Raw genomic sequence first — 19,866 nt, 5'->3', positions numbered from 1 at the left:
TTCTATTTTGTGATCAGTAATGATCTCTAGTTCTGCTTTGGTCATAAAGACCTTCCACTTCCACAGGTCTGAGAGGTAAACTATCCTATGTTCCTCTAATTTATTAATAATTTCATTCTTTATGCCTAGGTCATGAACCCATTTTGACCTTATCTTGGTGTACGGCGTTAAGTATGGATTAATGCCTAGTTTCTGCCATATTAGTTTCCAATTTTCCCAGCAATTTTTATCAAACAGTAAGTTCTTATCCCAAAAGCTGGGATCTTTGGGTTTGTCAAAGACTAGGTTGCTATATTTGTTGACTGTTTATCCCTTGAACCTAATCTATTCCACTGATCAACTAATCTATTCCTTAGCCAATACCAAATAGTTTTGGTAACTGCTGCTCTATAATATAATTTTAGATCTTGTACAGCTAAGCCACCATCATTTGATTTTTTTTTCATTAATTCCCTTGAAATTCTTGACCTTTTGTTTTTCCATATGAACTTTGTTGTTATTTTTTCTAGGTCATTAAAATAGTTTTTTGGGAGTCCATTTGGTATAGTGCTAAATAAATAGATTAGTTTAGGTAATATTGTCATCTTTATTATATTTGCTCACCCTATCCAAGAGCATTTAGTATTTTTCCAATTGGTTAGATCAGACTTAATTTGTGTGAAAAGTGGTCTGTAATTTTGCTCATAAAGTTTCTGATTTTCCCTTGGCAGATAGATTCCTAAATATTTTATATTATCAGTAGTTACTTTAAATGGAATTTCTCTTTGTAACTCTGACTGTTGGATTTTGTTAGTGATATATAAGAATGCTGATGACTTATGTGGGTTTATTTTATAACAGCAACTTTGCTAAAGTTGTGGATTATTTCTAATAACTTTTTAGCAGAATCTCTGGGGTTCTCTAAGTATACCATCATGTCATCGGCAAAGAGTGATAATTTGGCTTCCTCATTGCCTATTCTTATTCCTTTAATCTCTTTCTCAGCTCTTATTGCTATAGCTAGCGTTTCTAATACAATATTAAATAGTAACGGTGATAGTGGGCAACCTTGTTTCACTCCAGATCTTATTGGGAATGGTTGCAGTTCGTCTCCATTACATATGATGCTTACTGATGGTTTTAAATAGATGCTGCTGATTATTTTAAGGAAAAGTCCATTTATTCCTATACTCTCAAGTGTTTTTAATAGGAATGGATGTTGGATTTTATCAAATGCTTTTTCTGCATCTATTGAGATGATCATATGGTTTTTGTTAATTTGGTTATTAACATGGCCAATTATATTGATAGTTTTCCTAATATTGAACCAGCCCTGCATTCCTGGTATAAATCCTACTTGATCATAGTGTATTATCTTGGAGATGATTTTCTGTAGTCTTTTGCTAATATCTTATTTAAGATTTTAGCATCAATATTCATTAGGAGATTGGTCTATAATTTTCTTCTCTGTTTTCAGCCTACCTGGTTTAGGTATCAGTACCATGTCTGTTTCATAGAAGGAATTTGGTAGGACTCCTTCATTTCCTATTTTATCAAATAATTTATATAGCATTAGAGGCCAATTGTTCTTTAAATGTTTGGTAAAATTCACATGTAAATCCATCTGGTCCTGGGGATTTTTTCTTAGGGAGTTGTTTAATTGCCTGTTCTATTTCTTTTTCTGAAATGGGACTATTCAAGCAATTTACTTCCTCCTCTGTTAGTCTGGGAAGTCTGTATTTTTGGAGGTAGTCATCCATTTCACTTAGGTTATCAAATTTATTGGCATAAAGTTGAGCAAAATAACTCCTTATTATTTCTCTAATTTCCTCTTCTTGGTGGAAAGTTCTCCCTTTTCATTTTTAAGACTACTAATTTCATTTTCCTCCCTCCTTTTTCTAATCAGATTTACCAAAGGCTTATCTATTTTATTGGCTTTTTCATAGAACCAACTCTTAGTTTTATTAATTAGTTCAATAGTTTTTACTTTCAATATTTTTAATTTCTCCTTTTAATTTTAGAATTTCCAATTTAGTATTTGATTGGGGTTTTTAATTTGGTCTTTTTTTAGTTTTTTTAGTTGCAAGCCCAATTCATTAATCTTTTCTTTCTCTGTTTTATTCAAGTAAGCCTCTAAGGATATAAAATTCCCTCTTATTATCGCTTTGGCTGCATCCCACAAATTTTGGTATGATGTCTCATCATTGTCATTATCTTGAGTGAAATTATTAATTGTATCTATAATTTGCTGCTTCACCCAATCATTCTTTAAGATGAGATTGTTTAGTTTCCAATTACTTTTTGGTCTATTTCCCTAACTTTTGTTGAATGTAGTTTTATTGCATCATGATCTGAAAAGAAAGCATTTACTATTTCTGCTTTCTTGCATTTAATTTTGAGGTCTTTATGTCCTAATATATGGTCAATTTTTGAATAGGTTCCATGAACTGCTGAGAAGAAAGTATATTCCCTTCTATCTCCATTCAATTTTCTCCAAAGATCCAACATACCTAATTTTTCTAATATTCTATTTACTTCTTTAATTTCTTTCTTTGTTTTGTGGTTTGATTTGTCTAATTCTGAGAGTGCAAGGTTGAGATCTCCCACTATTACAGTTTTGTTGTCTATTTCTTCTTGCAACTCTCTTAACTTCTCCTTTAGGAAGTTGAGTGCCATACCACTTGATGCATATATGTTTAATATTGATATTGCTTCGTTGTTTATGCTACCCTTTAGCAGGATGTAGTTTCCTTCCTTATCTCTTTTAATTAGATCAATTTTTACTTTTGCTTGCTCTGAGATAAGGATGGCTACCCCTGCTTTTTTGACTTCACCTGAAGCATAATAGATTTTGCTCCAGCCTTTTACCTTTACTCTATATGTATTCCCCTGCTTTAAATGTGTTTCTTGTAAACAACATATTGTAGGGTTCTGACTTTTGATCCAGTCTGCTATCTGCCTCCTCTTTATGGGGGAGTTCATCCCATTCACATTTACGGTTAGAATTACTAAATCTGTATTTCCTGCCATCCTAATAACCCCAGATTGTGCTTTACTTATTCTTGCCTCCCCAACCCTCTTTCCCCTTTTAAACTTTATGTACCCCTCTTGTATCATGATACTTATCCTCTTTATAATCCCTCCCTCCCCTTTGAGTCTTTCCCTTCCTTCCCTTATTACTCTTTTTCTTTTCCCTTTTCTCTCCCTGTTTTTAATGAGGCGAGAGAATTTTCTCTAAAACAAATGTCAATTATTTTTCTTTGAGCAACTCTGATGAGGAAAGATTCACACAATGTTCCTCCCCTCTCTAAATTCCCTCAGATATGATAAGTTTCCTTTGCCTCTTTGTGGGATGTGGTTTCCTCTTTTTATCTCTCCTTCCCACCTTATTCTGCCATCATCCCTTTTCCATATCTACTTCCCTTTTTTATGTTATATCAGTACAATCAAATTATACATGTATTCTTTTTGTATATCCACAACAGAAATACAATTCTCAAGAGTTATTTTTACCTTTTCTGCATCTCTTGAGTTCTATGGTTGGAGATCAAATTTTTGTTTAGTTCTGGTTTTCTTCAGAAACAAATGAATTCCATTTGTTTCATTAAATGTCCATCTTCTTCCCTGGAAGAAAATGCTCAGCTTAGCTGGGTAGTTTATTCTTGGCTGCATCTCAAGTTCTTGTGCCTTTCGGAATATCATATTCAGGCCCTTCTTTCCTTTAATATAGAGGCAGCCAGATCTTGGGTGATCCTTATTGTGGCACCTCGGTATTTAAATGGTTTTTTTGGCTGCTTGTAAAATTTTTTCCTTAATCTGATAGTTCTGAAATTTTGCCACAATATTCCTTGGGGTTTTATTTTAGGGTTTCTTTCAGAAGGTGTTCGATGAATTCTTTCAATGCCTATTTTACCTTCTGATTCTATTACATCTGGCAGTTCTCTTTGATGATTACTTGTAAAATAGTATCTAGGCTCTTTTTTCCATCATAGTTTTCAGAAAGTCCAATAATCCTCAGATTATCTCTCCTAGATCTATTTTCCAAGTCTGTCGTTTTTGCAAGTAGATAATTCATGGTTTTTCCAGTTTGTCATTTTTTTGTTTTTGCTTGACTGATTCTTGCTGTCTCAATGAATCATTAGTTTCTATTTGTTCAATTCTAATTTTTAAAAATTATTTTCTTCATTAGCTTTTTTTACTTCTTTCTGTATATGTCCAATTGAGTTTTTAAATGTATTGTTTTGGTCTGTGGTATTTTTTTCCATTTCACTAATTTTTTTTTAGTGAATTATTTTCTTTTTCCAATTCACAGATCCTACTTTCTTGCGTGTTCTTTGTCTTTTCCAATTCACGGATCCTACTTTCTTGCGAGGTCTTTGTCTTTTCCAATTCACAAATCCTACTCTCTAGTGAATTCTTTATTTTTTCCAATTCACAATTCTTACTTTCCTGAGATTTTTTTACTTTTTCCAATTCACCAATTTTGTTTCCCTGCACTTCCTGGGATTTTTAACTTTTCAATTCGTATTTCAGGAAGTTGTTGCTCTCTTGTAAGGCTTCTCTTTCCTTTCCCCATTTATCTTCTAACTCTCTTTTGAGACTTTTAATGGTCTCTTCTATGAGAGCATCATGTAAAGGAGGACAGTCTGATGCATTTTTGCTGTTTGAGGTCTCTTCAGGTTTGCTGACCTGCTCTTTTTCTGCATAGAAGCTGTCGATCGTTCTTTTCATCTTTTTATTCATGTTTTAAAGCCTTTAGGGTAGGTCTCTAGGCAGGGGTTACCAGCTTCCTCTGCAGAGCAGGGAAGATGTAAACCGATTTCCGCTCGAGGTATGGGAGTGCTCTGAGTGAGAGTTTTCCCTTCCCTCAACAGGAAGTGGATTCAGCACTGGCCGAGCTATCAAACTGCTTAGTAGGGCTGAGTGGATTAGCGATTGCCCTCGGCTAGAGACTAAGGGGTGAAAGTGTCACTGCCCCAGGCCGGAGCCTCTTGTGGGACTGTGAGTATTAGCAGCTGACCGCAGACCACAGACCGCAGACCGCAGACCGCAGACTGCCCGGAACTCTGCCCCAGTGTCTCTGCCCAATGCAAATCGGCCCTGGAAAAGCTCTATGGCCCCAAGCCGAGCTCCCCACTGCGCAGATTGGAGGCTAACCCGGGCTGCGTCCTCCTGCCGTGCAGGATCACAACTGCCCAAGGAAAAACCGACTGCGGGTTGGGGCTGTCTTGCTGTGCTGAGATCTGTGCCTTCACCCTCGGTTTGAGACTCTCCTCGGAACCTAATTTCTCTCCCCGTCTGCACCGATCTCCCCCCTGGCCCCGGAACCAACCTTTTTTGGCGAGACTGCAGATTTTCTTCGGCCAGTGAGTTGTTCTACTTCTTATCTTTACGAATTGTAGCAGTCAAGACTATTTTTGAGGCTCGATATAATATTGATAAAGAGGGTAAGAGAAGAGCTTAGAAAGTCGCGCGTGTCTTCTCCGCCATCTTGGCTCCGCCCCCCAATAACCAGATTCTAATTCGGATTATAAAATTATCTGTATAAATGATTCACTAAGCAGACAAACTCCTTGAAAAATGAATGTGCGTCAGGCCTTAGGGAAGATACTAAGATAAATAGAACATAGAGACTATATTCTCAAAGAAACTGTCACTAAGGAGTTTATTAAATGTTTAATCTATCCCAATATCTTTCCACACTTCTCTGAATTATTAATATTAATAATTTCTTACAGGAACCTTTTCCATTATCTTTGTGAACTACAACTTATTTAACCAGTCCTCAATAAATGGACCTCTACTTTATTTTCAATTCTTATCTACCTTGAATAGTGTCACTATGAATATTTTGGTCTTTGTGGAATTTTCTTTATACAAATAAATGATCCTTTATCTGAATGAACTTATTTCCTTCTAAAATAAATTGTGTACCTGATATTGGCCTTTTGGGTCTCCCATAAACCTTTTGCTTACCAGACACCCAAATCCATGCTAAATAAATCTCCTAAGGTAAAGGAAAATTAGAAACCAACTAAAATGTCCAAACCTGATTTCCCTAAACACTATATTCCTATTAAATAGCAAAAACACCTTCTCTCAGGTTCCCACAGGTTTTCTAGTACTCGGTTAGAATACTAGTGTCCTATTGCAGATGACAAGCCTTCTGCCAAACAGTAATTGAAACTGTCTAATCCCAGACCAAATCAGCACTCTGGCCACATAGCCCTCTACTGGAAGCCAAGAATACATGAACACATCTGGCAGATGCCATTCCTAATACAAGGAGCACCTACAGAACACCTGACTCTGAGCCAGCATCAGTAAAGGCTCCATCTGATGACTGAAAAAAGGAGGAAGCCACTTAGCCACCCTGCAAGTTCGTTTTAGAACAAATTAATCAAAAAGCAAGCTGAAGTTGAAAAGGGTATAATAGGAGAGGGGAAAAAAAATCTCAAGAAAGGCGGCAGCAGTATTTGATCCATCTATTTGTTCCTGAAATCAATACAGATATTTTCTTTAACCCTCAGATAGTGAAAACTGGGATTTGTTGAAATTGGATCTTGAAGCACTGAGGATTTTTTCCTAGTATTGGAACAATGATAAATACTTTGTTGTTGCCTAGTGTCATGAGTCTCTTGATATTGGTACAACATCTGCACTACAATGTTATTAATTCTGTCTTGAGTTTTGTGTTTTTAGAATGGCATAAAAGAATATAAAGTATCTCAACAGGGTGTTAGTGATATTTGCTTGAAGAAATCTCACAAAATATTTCTGAACATGTAGATATTAGTGTTTGTTAAATTGATATCTTTCTCGTTATTTGATGCTGTGTAATTGGTCATTACTGAAATTTTATTTATATGTTCTTAATGCATATGACAGGACTCCAGTATTTCATGAGAGTGAGCCAAAGATCAAGGAAGGTAAACTGACAACCTCTCAAAAGGATGATGCTCTGTAGAAGGACATTTTGGTTCCTTCCCAGCATGAATGATAGAACAATGGTAGTGGGGTGATACATAGGCCATCTTAAATCATATACCATTGGAGTTTATAATCTTCATTCAAAAGAAAAAGTGAGGCTTCCAAAAAAGGGAAACCTAAGATACCTGGCTCTGGGAGTCTAATGAGTTTACACGTAAATACAAAAATCTATTAGCTTCCTGTAACATATATTCTCTTGGATTTTATTTGATTGATTCTCAGATTTCTATATTCAGCTCTAGTGTCCCTTCTGAGTTCCTTTCTCATGCCATTGATTATTGAATCTTTTGATCTGGTTGTTCCCTTGGCAGCACAAACTTAACATATATAAAATAAATTTTCCCTGAAAATATTCCTCACCTGAAGTTACTTACTTCTGTTAAGTACACCATTGTTTTTTCAGTTACCAAGTTTACAATCTCAATTAGCCTAAACTCCTTACCCTCCCTCACCCCACATAGCCAATCAGTTGCCAAAATTTTAGGATTTTGTTTTTGTAACATCACACAAGTCCATCTTCCCACCCCTCCCCAATTTACATAGCTACATCTTTAGCTCAAATCCTCAGTATCTCTCATCTGGAGTATTACAGTAGCATCTCTCACTCTTCCTCAAATATCTCTTTATCCTAATTCTTTCCTGATCCTCCACACAATTGCTAACATTACTTTTCTAAAATATAGGTTTGACCATGTCTAGTGGCTCCCTATTACCTCTAGGATCAAATAAAAATACTGCTTAGTATTAAAATCACTTGACAATCCAGTTCCAGCCTTATATTATTCTCTGTCAAGCACTCTTCAATACAGCCAGACTGGTTTTCTAGCTGTCCCTCATGCAAGTCATTATTTCTCCTATCTCCATCTTTTTACACGTTGTCTCCCCAATGCCTGGAATATATCTTCAACTCTATCTGTTAGATTCCCTAATTTTCTTCACAGGTCAGTTCTAGCACTATCTTCTATGGGCACTCTATCCTGATCTACCTCCTTTCCCCAGGCTGGTCTCTTCTACACACATACACCAAATTACTCAGTATGTTGTATATTCTTATATACGTACACATTGTCTTGCCCAACAGTAACTCAATTGAAAGCAATAATATTTCATTTTTCTCTTTATATCCTCAATGTTTATTATTGTGCCCAGTACAAAGTACTTTTGTTTTTTGATCGACTCTCCTATCATTCTAAGAGTAGTAAGTGTAATGAGGATGTTAATGATGATAATGATGACTATGACAATAATGATGATAAGAAATCTCCAGAAGTTAGAGAACTAAAGGGCCCTGCTATCTTGGGGAAACTTTGGTGAGATTAAAATGGGTATAAGAGGGCAAAGAGAATTAACCTTTGCAAGAGAAAGTCCGTCTGGCACTGATTCACCAGAACTGTAATTCAGGGAAAACTATGCTTTTGACCAGAGAGGAAAAGCTCTTAGCCTTCTCCTCTATCATAATAAGTCTACATTACATGATAGAGAGATATGGTCTTTTCAGAGACTTCTTTCTTTGCCTGACAGCAATATCTGGCTCCCCAGTGGAAGCAACTGAGCCAAGAAGAGCCAACAAGTAAGTCACAAAGTGTCACACAGAGAAGAATGACTAAAATAACCAAGAGCAGGTGGATATTGGATGTGGATTTGTTTATTTAAGTTCAAAAACACATTCAAACAATACTGAGTATAACAGAACAAAATGTCATCTAACAAATGACTGTGACCAATTAATTATTTAAAGATAAAATTGTTTAGTTTAAGATATAAAAATAAAATTAGAATGGCAAGTTATATAATTTTATGCATCTTGGTTGAACTTAAGCACTAATGGTCTGATTGACAGGTCTTCTAAATGTTTATTTTATCTTAGTAATGTGGAGAAGAAAAGTATTAGGTGAAAAATAGTGGTGTATGAGTTAATAAGAGGCTGAAGATATAAAATGCTTAAGCCAGATTCTTAATCTTTGGTCTACTGACCCTGAAGGGTCAATGGTAGATTTCAGGAATTTCTTGAATTTGTATGGGGAAAAATACATCTTTATTTTCACTAATCTACTGTTATGGGCCAGAACTCTGAAACAGGGATTCTTACAAGGTGTTAAGTCAGTGGAATTGACTTAATAGTTCTCTAGTTCAGTACATGTACTTAGTACTTAATATAGTTCTACAAGATTCACACCTATGATAATGGAATATATAACAGCCAGCAAAGGCTGAGACAGATTCATTCCATTGTCCACCTTTGTGGTGGCTGGAGGCTGAAGCACAAGCCCTCAGAATCAGAGACAGATTCATACCATCTCACACCGCTTTGGTGGCAGCCTCTCCTCCTTTGCTTCTCCACTGAAACCAAGACTCCAGAAGGCCTCCAGAAAACTAGCTGAGCCCCAAGTGAAGGAGATCAGACTTTGAAGGAGACAATAAAGGATTTGGACTTTAACACCGGGCTGTACTTGTGGTGATTACTGAACTGAAAGGAAGGCTGCTCCAGAGACCCCAAGAAAACTTCAACAGAAAACATTACAATCTACTTGCATTATTTTTTTTAATTATAGAGCTAGGCAATTCAGACTATTTTGAGAAGGGTTCTATAGACTTTCCCAAGCTGCTGTAAGTGTTCATGACAAGCAAAAAAGTTAAGACCTTTTAACTTCGAGTCACAAAATTTTGGACTTAGGAGGAATTTCAAGGGTCATCCAAAATCCCCAACAAAGTGCAGAATGGGCTACATTATAATTTACCTGAAAGGCAGACTTCTAATCTCTATTTGAAAACTTCTAATGACAGACAACTCACTGTCTCTACAAGGAGCACATTACAGTATATTTATGTAGGTGTAATTGTTTGAACCACTTTTCAGGATGTTAGGCTGAAATTTGCTTCCTTGTCACTTTTACCCATTGGTCCCATTTCTACCATCTGATGCCACACATATATTATTTTTCTTTTCTGTGACAGATCTTTGAATATGTGAAGACAGCTAACTATATACTCCTCTCTTCTCCAAAATAAACACCCCTACTTCTTTCAACTCCTTGTATGACATAGTCTCAAGTTACCTCAACATCCTGGTTCCTGCTTCCCTGGATGTATTCCAGTTCTTAAAAGTTTTTTTCTTAAAGGGTGACACTCTGACATGAACACAACACACCAGATGTAGCCTGACCAGGATGGAGCACACTAGCACTATTATCTTCCTTGTTTTATACGTCATCCTATTAAAAAAAGTTTAAAATCACATTCAGTTTTTTGACAATTAGATTACACCACTGACTCTTCTGAATTTTCAGTCCCGTAACCACCTTGGGTTTTTAAGCTTTTACTTCCCCAATCTGAACTAAAAAATTACCTTAAAATACTTAATCTTTTAATATTTTTTAATCCTGTGCATAACAGTTTTTAATTTATCCTTTAAAAGCCAGTTAGGTCCCAGACTTGAAAGATAATGTATCTAACAAACAACTAAAATCTGATCCAAAGAAGGTAGGATTTAATTCTTGAATGAAATATGCAATGCAGGAAAAAAAAAGTCCACAAAAAAATCAATGTTACATTTATTATATTCCAAAATACCAAGATGATAATTTCTCACTTTTCACTCTTATTTTTTATTTTAAAAAGGTTGTAATTTATTTTTTTCTCAAAGTTAAAAAGAAATCAAATTTCTCTTTTATTCATAGTTTCTTTGGGATTTCTGGAATAAAAAACCCACCCTTAAATTAAAGTTATAAGGAAATTCAGATTTATCCCCAATGAATTAGTTGCTTTCCTCCCAGGGGTCATTACTAGAGAGCGGGGGAGAAGGGAGATAGAGTGAATCATAACGTTTTCTTATTCCAGAATCAGTTAAGATCAGTTTTGAACCTCCCTTCCCTCAGTTTGACCAGCTCAAAGGAAGTCTGCTGGCTTCTTTCAGAAACCAAAGGAAAGCATGAACTAAAAGAACATTTCCTCAGTGATTGCATATTTTTCTTGGAACATTGAGGCATGTCTAATCCCAGAAAGGGAAATATTGAGTAAAGCCTACAAAATTAGTATCAAAATCTCCATGAAACATATTCCAAACCCCTCCTCTCATTTGCTAATCTACTCACATTGACATTGTTACATCCATTTAAAGTTTACTTTTCTATATACTTCTTATCCCCACCTTCTGATAGAATGCAAACTAGTTTCATTTTTGTCTGTATTCTCAGGGTCTAGCATGGTATCTGGTATATAACAGACATTTAATAAATGCTTCTTAAATGAATGCATGAAACTCGCACTCTAGGTCAAAAAAAGGGGCAGAATCTTGAAACACAACAGGTAGAGAAATGCTTGGGTCACCTAGTCCTATTTAACCTTGTCATCTTGCTCTGCCCTGCTGCAAAATCTTGTCTCAGTAAGCTGATGCACCTCTGAAGCCGGGCCACTTGTGTGGATCTACTATCCTCCATAATTCTTCAAAGACTTCTGTCATCACCTCAACAAATTCTTTCATCACCTTGAAATGTAATTCATCTGGATTAGAGATTTGAACTCATTTATGCAGCTAGGTGCTCTCTTCCAATCACTTCACCCATCTTGGGTTTCAATTTCCTCTCAACTATGTGTGTTTTATCCTTCAAAGCCTAGAGATCTTATCTTTCGATAGAGAAGATAGAGTCAAAATGGCATTTGAGTTTTCCCTCAGTCATCTGTTAATATCAAGCTACCTGCCCCAAGCACTAATTCTGTCTCTTCCTCATTCTTCTTGTGCCTGACATAGCTTTAGAAAATCCTTTTTATTGGCCTTAGCTTTTTGTAAGTCTCAGTTCATTTGTGCTTTTATCCTTCCTGACACTGTTCTTACAGTTAGTTTCATGGCATTCCTTTGTATTTGTTCTCCATTATGTGACCTAGGGCATCTTTTGCACAGGTGCTTTTAAAAATCTGAGCTCCTGAGAAGGCTTCCTTTACAGCCTTATTGATTTCCTTAGATCCCTCACCCTCTTTTTCCTCATTAGGATTATTTGGAATTCCATTGTCACACTTTTGCTTCTGCTGGAAAAGTGAGGGGAAAGAAGTGTGGGCAGGGTGTAGGGATGATAGATAGAGTGGATGGGGCTTTATGCAACACTGAAGAGATCGCTCCTCCAAGCTACCTTTTTGACTTTGATACTGAGCTGTGAGGGCAGTCAGGTGGTGCAATAGATAAGGCACAAAATCTAGGTTCAGGAAAACCTTAGTTCAACTCCAGCCTCAGATACTTACTACCTGATGCTCCTGAGCAAGTCACTTGACCCAGGTTGCCTCAGTTTCCTCATCTGTAAAATGAACTGGAAAAGAAATGACAAACCACTCTAGTATCTTTGTCAAGAAAAACCCAAATGGGGTCAGAAAGAGTGAGATGGATTGAAATGACTGAACAACAAAACTAAGGTGTGAGGTTGGCTGATTACTTGGGGACTTCGTCCTGGGACTGCTACAGTCAATACAGTAATGAGAAAGAAACAGCAGGAAATTCATAGGCGTGTTTTTGGAGAACTAGTTGTAATTTTTGTGAGTTGTAAAGTTTATGCAGGAATGGTGCTAAGGGAGACAAGGGAAATTTGAAAGCATGACTGGACAGTAAAAGTATACTGAAGGCTCTTGGGTATGTTCTTTATGCACAATGTTTAAGAGCTTTTTTTGGTTGCCCCCTCTTTGAAAATGCTGTTAGGGAAGTTGTGGTAACTGTGTCCCTGAGGTATCATACAATCATTTCTGTGCATGAGGGTACAGTTTGCTGCCCAGAAGTCCTTATATATGTATCGAGGGAGAGCTGCTGTGATGACAAAACTTATTAGTGACTTACACTCTATCCTTGAGAATCCTCTCTCTGAGCTGTTCCCCCAAGTCTGAAGATACATTTCTGTGTGAGTCATTGGATCATAACTGATAGACATTGTAGAGACCCTGACAGTTTTAGAAAACTTCCTATCTCTCTTGGGCTAACTTCTCTTTTAGAGTCTCTAGTTATGGCATTATTCTTTGTTACTGTTCCTCTGAACTTTCTGAAATCTTGTTTCCTGAAACCTATTCTATATGTTTGACTGTGCTACACATTGCTTCTTTCACTATGATGAATGATATTTTCTTTCAATGCTTCCATTCCTTTCACCTTACCAACTGGTTATGTCTTCCTCAGTGGTCAGAATTAAATCCATGAGAGCAGTTTCCTTTGCCATTTTCTCTACCTCATTGAAGATGTAATCAACAGTAAGGCACTGGAATGATCAAAAAGGAATGCCTTTATCCACCATGTAAGTGGGAATCGCTTGTCAGAGTTCAAAAGGAATGATTTGAGACTCAGGACTAAAACTAGAAGAGGAAGCAGAAACAACACAAGGCATAGCTGTTGCTGTTGTAAAATTGTTTTTACAAAGAGTGACATTTGGAGATAGAATAGTATTCAGCTGCTAATAATGAGTCCTTTTCCACTCCAAGATGAAAGAACCATGGATGCAAACTAGTACAGATTTCTCTAGTTTCCCCCTCCTTTCTTCCTTATTTTTTTCATTCCTTTATTTCCTCTCTCCCTCCTTCCCTCCCTTCCTTCTTCCCTCCCTTCCTCCTTCCTTCCCTTCCTCCCTGCCTCTTTTCTTTCCTTTCCTCCCTGCCTTTTTCCTTCCTTCCTTCCTTCCTTCCTTCCTTCCTTCCTTCCTTCCTTCCTTCCTTCCTTCCTTCCTTCCTTCCTTCCTTCCTTCCACAATATTCAGGGAATATTTCTTCTTTGCTACAGAACTATCTGAGGACAAAGCGTTGTTCATAACCTTCTTGCTTGTTATTTTTCTTATATGAATCATTTCATACCTTTGTCACTGTTGTTCTTTTAGTACATAGTTTTATTTTTATCTGAGATTATTTTGTCTATCCCCTTCAATTTCAAGTTAAAGCCCTCCTATTCCTGTGGGCATATCTGACAAGTACATTTCCCCTACTCTTTTGAGAGATAGATTCTATAGCTTACTAGGAGTTCATCAATCCAGTATCTTAGGATGCAGTCCAGAAAAACAACACCATTTACTGTATGGGGCCAACTGTTTACTTTTCATATTTTTTTCTCTTTCAGAGGAGAAATAAAAAAAACTAAAATAAGAAATAAAAAACATAGTCTGTGCCTCTAAATCCTTTAGTTGCTTTTTACTCAGAGTTTATTAGAGATATGTTTGAGGTTTCTTACAGTGTTCATATTTGTTCCCACATGAATTGGCAAAAGAAGGTATCATTTGGTGTATTTTATTTCTTGATATTTCTTTTGCCATGTTTCCAAACCATACTCCTGGAAAACATTACACCTTCTCAATAGCTAAATCAGGTTGACATATTATCTCTATGTCCCTTAGCATATAGTCACCAAACACAGTCCCTTCCTACTGAAGTTGCGACAGGCTTCCTTAAACCTTCTAACACCTGTGAATCTGTCTTATTGGTCCATGGAGCATGGAATGCTGCTCCTTTGACAACAGGTCTGAATTTCTTGATTTCTGTTCTCTGGAAAAGATAATATTTGTTTTGTTGTTCTTATGGTTTGTGATTCTTGTTTTTCCTTTTCTCTTTGGTGTATCCTTTTTCTGTCAGCTTCTAAAGGATAGTTTCAAATTCCCTTATTCTCAGAATTCTTGATTTCCTGATCCAATCCATGAATTATCTTTTTCACTCTATTTCTATCTTCACTCTATCATCAACTTTAATTTAATCATAATTTAGAAAAATTCCTCAAATCTTTTTACCTCCTCAAGCTGGATTAGAGATATACATTTATAGTATATTTAATTGGTGATTGCCTCAGGCAGGAAAATAAACACTGTAGGTCACATGAATAATTTCTCTTTGTTTCTATAGCTCCTGGATCTCAGGTATAATTTAAATCTTCAATGAACCATTCTAGAAATTCTCTCTGAAAACTTTTATTGCAAATTACCTGATTATTGGGTCTTTTTGCCATGTCATTTTTTCTCAGGAAATCTTTCCTTATGCTGCCAGTTAGTGCTCCTCAACCACTTTATAATTATTTTCTCTAAATCCTATAAAAGATATCTAAAAATCTTGGTACAGCTTAAACGTTAACCTTAAATTGTACTAATATTTTTTGGGACCCTGTATTTCCTTAACTGTAAACATTGCTTTCTTTTCTCTCCCCACTCAATAGATTGTAAACTTCTTGAGGACAATGCCTGTTTTACATTTGTCTTTGTATCCCCAAAGCCTAGAACATTACAGACCTTAATAAACACTTACTGATTGATGACGAGGCTCTTAGAAATGCCTGCTTTGAGCACTTCTTACTCTCTTCCAGATCTTAATCATTTGCTCAGCTAGTTAGTTTAACTCAGTTAAGATCATTTTTCTCAGGCATGAATTTCACCAGTTAACACAGCAAAAGTAATAGATGAGAATTGAATAATCTGAGTGATTTAATGGTTTTCACAAACTACCATAAGAAAATCAGGGGAAACCTTTATCACGTGTGATAGATCCTCATGGGACTTTTAGAAAGATAAGGACAAAAATCATACCAAATGAAAAAAAATAAGGGGGTTGAAAGCTAAATTATGAAGGGAATATTTGTATTAATGCTTAAAGTATAAAATTATTAAAAATAACTATGAAACAGATCAGGTTAGGGCTCTAATCTAATCCTTATTATTTTGCAAGAGTTATTTACTGAAACAATCTTCAAATATGTCAAACCAATTACAGATTCTGGGTGTGCACTACTCTTTCTTTCCCCAGTTTTATTGCTGACACACTCAAACAAGAGCTTAATTAGGTAGGTCTGGGACTATTCCCTAGGTATAACCTTGGCTAGTTAAAGCTAGTTCCTTCTTACTACTCACAGAAAGCTAAAGTGTTGCTACCCATTACACCCCCCACATACAACTCTTCCAGGAACATATAGACAAGACAGATCTACCTCATACCAGTGACATATACAAAAGGAGATATACAAACTTATGCCACAGACCCCTAGAGATAAAGACCCAAAGTAAGTTAAAAATTGCATTCCCTTGAGTTAATATGAATTTTATGCCTGTGAAATTAGAGAATCCCTATTTTGCAATAATCTGAGAAAAGCAGCCAAGCAGATCATCAACATCCAAGGAATTCATGGTGGTGATAGAAATGGCCTGGTTTATTGCGGAGGATGGGGGGGAGGGGGAGTGAACAGCTAGATGACACAAGCCTGGAGACAGAAAGATTCATCTTTGTGAGTTCAAATATTCCTTCAGACATTTTCTAGCTGTGTGACCCTGGGCAAGTCACTTAACCCACTTGCCTCAGTTTCCTCATCTGCAAAATGAGATGGAGAAGGGAATGGCAAGAAAATCTCAAATGGGATCATGAAGAGTTGGACACAACTGAACAACAATAGGTCATCTTTAAGGAAGATGATTATACTGATGATAAATGACCTCAATTTTTTGCCTATGTGGCTGCTTTCACCTGAATGTACACCTAAACCCTTACTCTCAGTGTCTCAGCAATGATACAACTCTGCTGCCTATGATAACATTACAGACATTCCCTCCCAATCCTTCTCCTCTCCCCATTACTATGTTTGGATTTATTTACTTCTTTCTGGACATCTGCATTATTGAGTCTATTGTCAAGTGCAACTAATTTGGGCTGCAGACAGATTCCAACTTTTTCTCAGGACAAAGACTACAATCTAAATGATATATACACATTAGCAATTGTCTTGTGTCTCTTAAAGTTTGTGCTTATACTTCCCTTCTTTACCATAGATATAAAGCCACTAAAATATTGGTTTTTCCCCTCATCTTTGTAAGCTTTAAGGTTATAAGAAGCTGTGCTTGGAGTGAAAGCTCCAAAAAAGCTCCAAAAAACAGAACTTGCTTCATGATAGTATTTGTGAAGTGCAGTTCTCTGAACTCTTTTAGATGGTGAACATCTTATGGATCCTAGCTTCCTCTAGTCTGTAGCTATATAAGGCAATTGTTCTTGATCTATCTATGGATTCGATTTGAATAAGACACAGTCAGTTCCATGGCAACAGGAATCGCTCCAAAGAAGACGGTGTTACATTATAAAGTGAACACTGACTAAATCAAATGACATGACTCCCAGGTTGCAATCTTGACAGGGACAAAAGTCAAACCAGATGAAAAGGGGTATAGGAGTTACAATCTATACTAGTGATGGGAACACTCAGACTGATGCTAAAAGAACAGAAATATTAAATAATGCCATACAACAGGTCAGGCCAGGACTCCCATCCAACTATTATTTTGCAAGAATTATTCATTGAAATATGCTTCAAATTTGTCAGACCAATTACTGATTCTAGGAGTACACTGTCTTTTTTCTTCAGTGTTGCTTTTTACACTCAAACAGGAGTTCAGTTGTGATCTAAGAAGTCATTTTACTTCATTGGGACTCAACCTCCTCATATATAAAATGAAAGGATTAGACTATATAACAATTATTTTGCAAAGCCTTACTAGGGTGAGGTCACAGTTCACACATTTAAAGGACATTGAAATCACTTATGAATCTGCCACACATAAAGAAGTGCTTAGCAAAACAAATTAGTTAAAATAGGTAGCTATCCAGTGTCTCTATTGGGTCTGTATTCAAAAGAGATCATAAAAAAGGGAAAAGGACCCACATGTACAAAAATGTTTGTGGCAGCCCTTTTTGTAGAGGCAAGAACTGGAAACTGAGGGGATGCCCATCAACTGGAGAATGGCAAATAAATTATGGTATGGAATGTTATGGAATATTATTATTGTTCTATAAGAAATGATTAGCAGGATGATTTCAGAAAGGCCTGGAGAGATTTATATCAATTGATGATAAATGAAATGAATAGAACTAAGAGAATATTGTACACAGCAACAAGATTATATGATAATCAACTCTAATGGTTATGGCTTTTTTCAACAGTGAGGTGATTCAGGCCAATTCCAATAGATTTGTGATGGGGAGAACTATATGCATCTAGAAAGAGGTCTGTGGGGACTGAATGTGGATCACAACATAGTATTTCCCTCCCATTTTTTGTTGTTTGCTTGCTTTTTTTTCTTTCTCATTTTTTCCTTTTTGATCTGATTTTTTTTCTTGTGCAGCATGATGTGTGTATGTGTGTGTGTTTGTAAGAGTTGCTCATGTTTAGCATATATTGGATTGCTTGCTGTCTGAGGGAAAGGAATGGAGGGCAAGGGTAAAGATTTGGAGCTTAAGGTTTTGCAAGGGTGAATGTTAGAGGTTGTCTTTGCATGTATTTTGAGAATGGAAAACTATAGTTAAAAAATAAAATATAATGCCAGAAACTAAACACTAACCCACACATAACACGTATACCAACATAAGGTCAAAATGGGTTCATGATCTAGACATAAAGAATGATATTATAAACAAATTAGAAGAACATAGGATAGTTGATCTCTCAGATATGGAGTAATTAATAGAGGAAACGAGCTAGAATTAAGAGGGTTTGGAACAAACTCTTTGCAGAAGATGGGATTTTAGTTGGCACTTGAAAAAAGCTGAGAAGGTCAGTAGTCAGAACAGAGAAGAGAGAGTATTCCAGGTATGGGGGACAGTAAGAGAAAATGAATGAACTGAGTGATAGAAATTATTGTTCTGGAACCTCCAGGATTCCATTGTCACTAAATAGAAAAGTAGCTGCTAGAGAAGACAATAACAAACAATTTTGTATTTGCTCCTGGAGGCAATAGGGAGCTACTGGAGTAAAATGGTGACATGATCATTCTATCTAGCAGATGACTATTTTCCCCCCAACTTATCATGTTCACATCTGAGGTGAGCTAGCCCTGCTCTCCCCACTTCTTTCCCCATGGCAGTGATCTTTCCAGAAGCAATATACCCTCCTATGAGGGTTGTTGCTCTCAATTAAAAAATTGATTTGAGAATGTATTTCAAAACATTTGCTCCAGGCATGATTTGTGCAACCCAAGTGCAAAAAGGGTTAGTTGTGCATCTGGTTTTTGTATTGTATTTTAGATGATGAATAAATTTGCTATAGTGCATGTCTCTATTGATAGAAAAGGCTAAGAAAGAAGACTGTCATCATAGGATGGAAAAGACAGGGGTCCATCCTCGATAATATCTTGCTTTTAAATAGCTCAAAATCCAATACTAACTTTAAATTGTCTTGGAGTATAATTCAAAATACTCTGTTAAGTATTGATTTCAATTACTCTACATAATCTGAACTTTAGCTCATTTTGATACTTTTAAACAAAGGTATATAGTTTTGCCATGACAATTGACTAACATTATGTTGGGCTAGAGAAGGGGTAGAATCAACGGAGGTGATGGTCCTTGGGCTCTATATTTTTCAATTGGAGCCAATTTTATATCAGGATGAAAAGCTGCTCAGTTGAAACTTAGTTGGAAGGGATTCATTTGAGCTAGTAAGAAAAAGAGAAAATACATCCACAATGAATGATTAATATTGCATACTTGTGTTTTTTAGTTGTTATCTTAATTGATATAGTGTAAGAATTTTGGGTGAGCTCACTTCATGAATAAAGACTTGAGAAGGGGAATCATCTGTAAGTGAATCTGTTCTTAGAACTTTATTTGGATATTTTAAAATTTTAATGAATTCATCAGTGTGGATGGTTCTTCCGCTGACAAATTACAAGCCCTCTTTGTTACTGGCTAGCTATGTGATACTGCTTAAGTTTCTTAAATTCTCTGTGCCATGGTTTCCTCAATTGTAAAATGAGTAAATTGAACCTGATGATTTCTAAGGTTTCTTCCAAATCTAATTGTCATCTGTGGCCTATATTCTGGGTTCTGATAGATGTTTCTTCTAACAAACTTCTGATGAATTTCTCCAAATATAGGTAGGCTAACCCTCAGATGACTGAGGTGACAGCCTAGGTCACCAGACCCAAATTA

Source organism: Sarcophilus harrisii, chromosome 3 (assembly GCF_902635505.1).
Source record: "Sarcophilus harrisii chromosome 3, mSarHar1.11, whole genome shotgun sequence".
In the NCBI taxonomy this organism is placed as follows: Eukaryota; Metazoa; Chordata; class Mammalia; order Dasyuromorphia; family Dasyuridae; genus Sarcophilus; species Sarcophilus harrisii.
Note: the sequence above shows the minus strand (reverse complement) of the source record.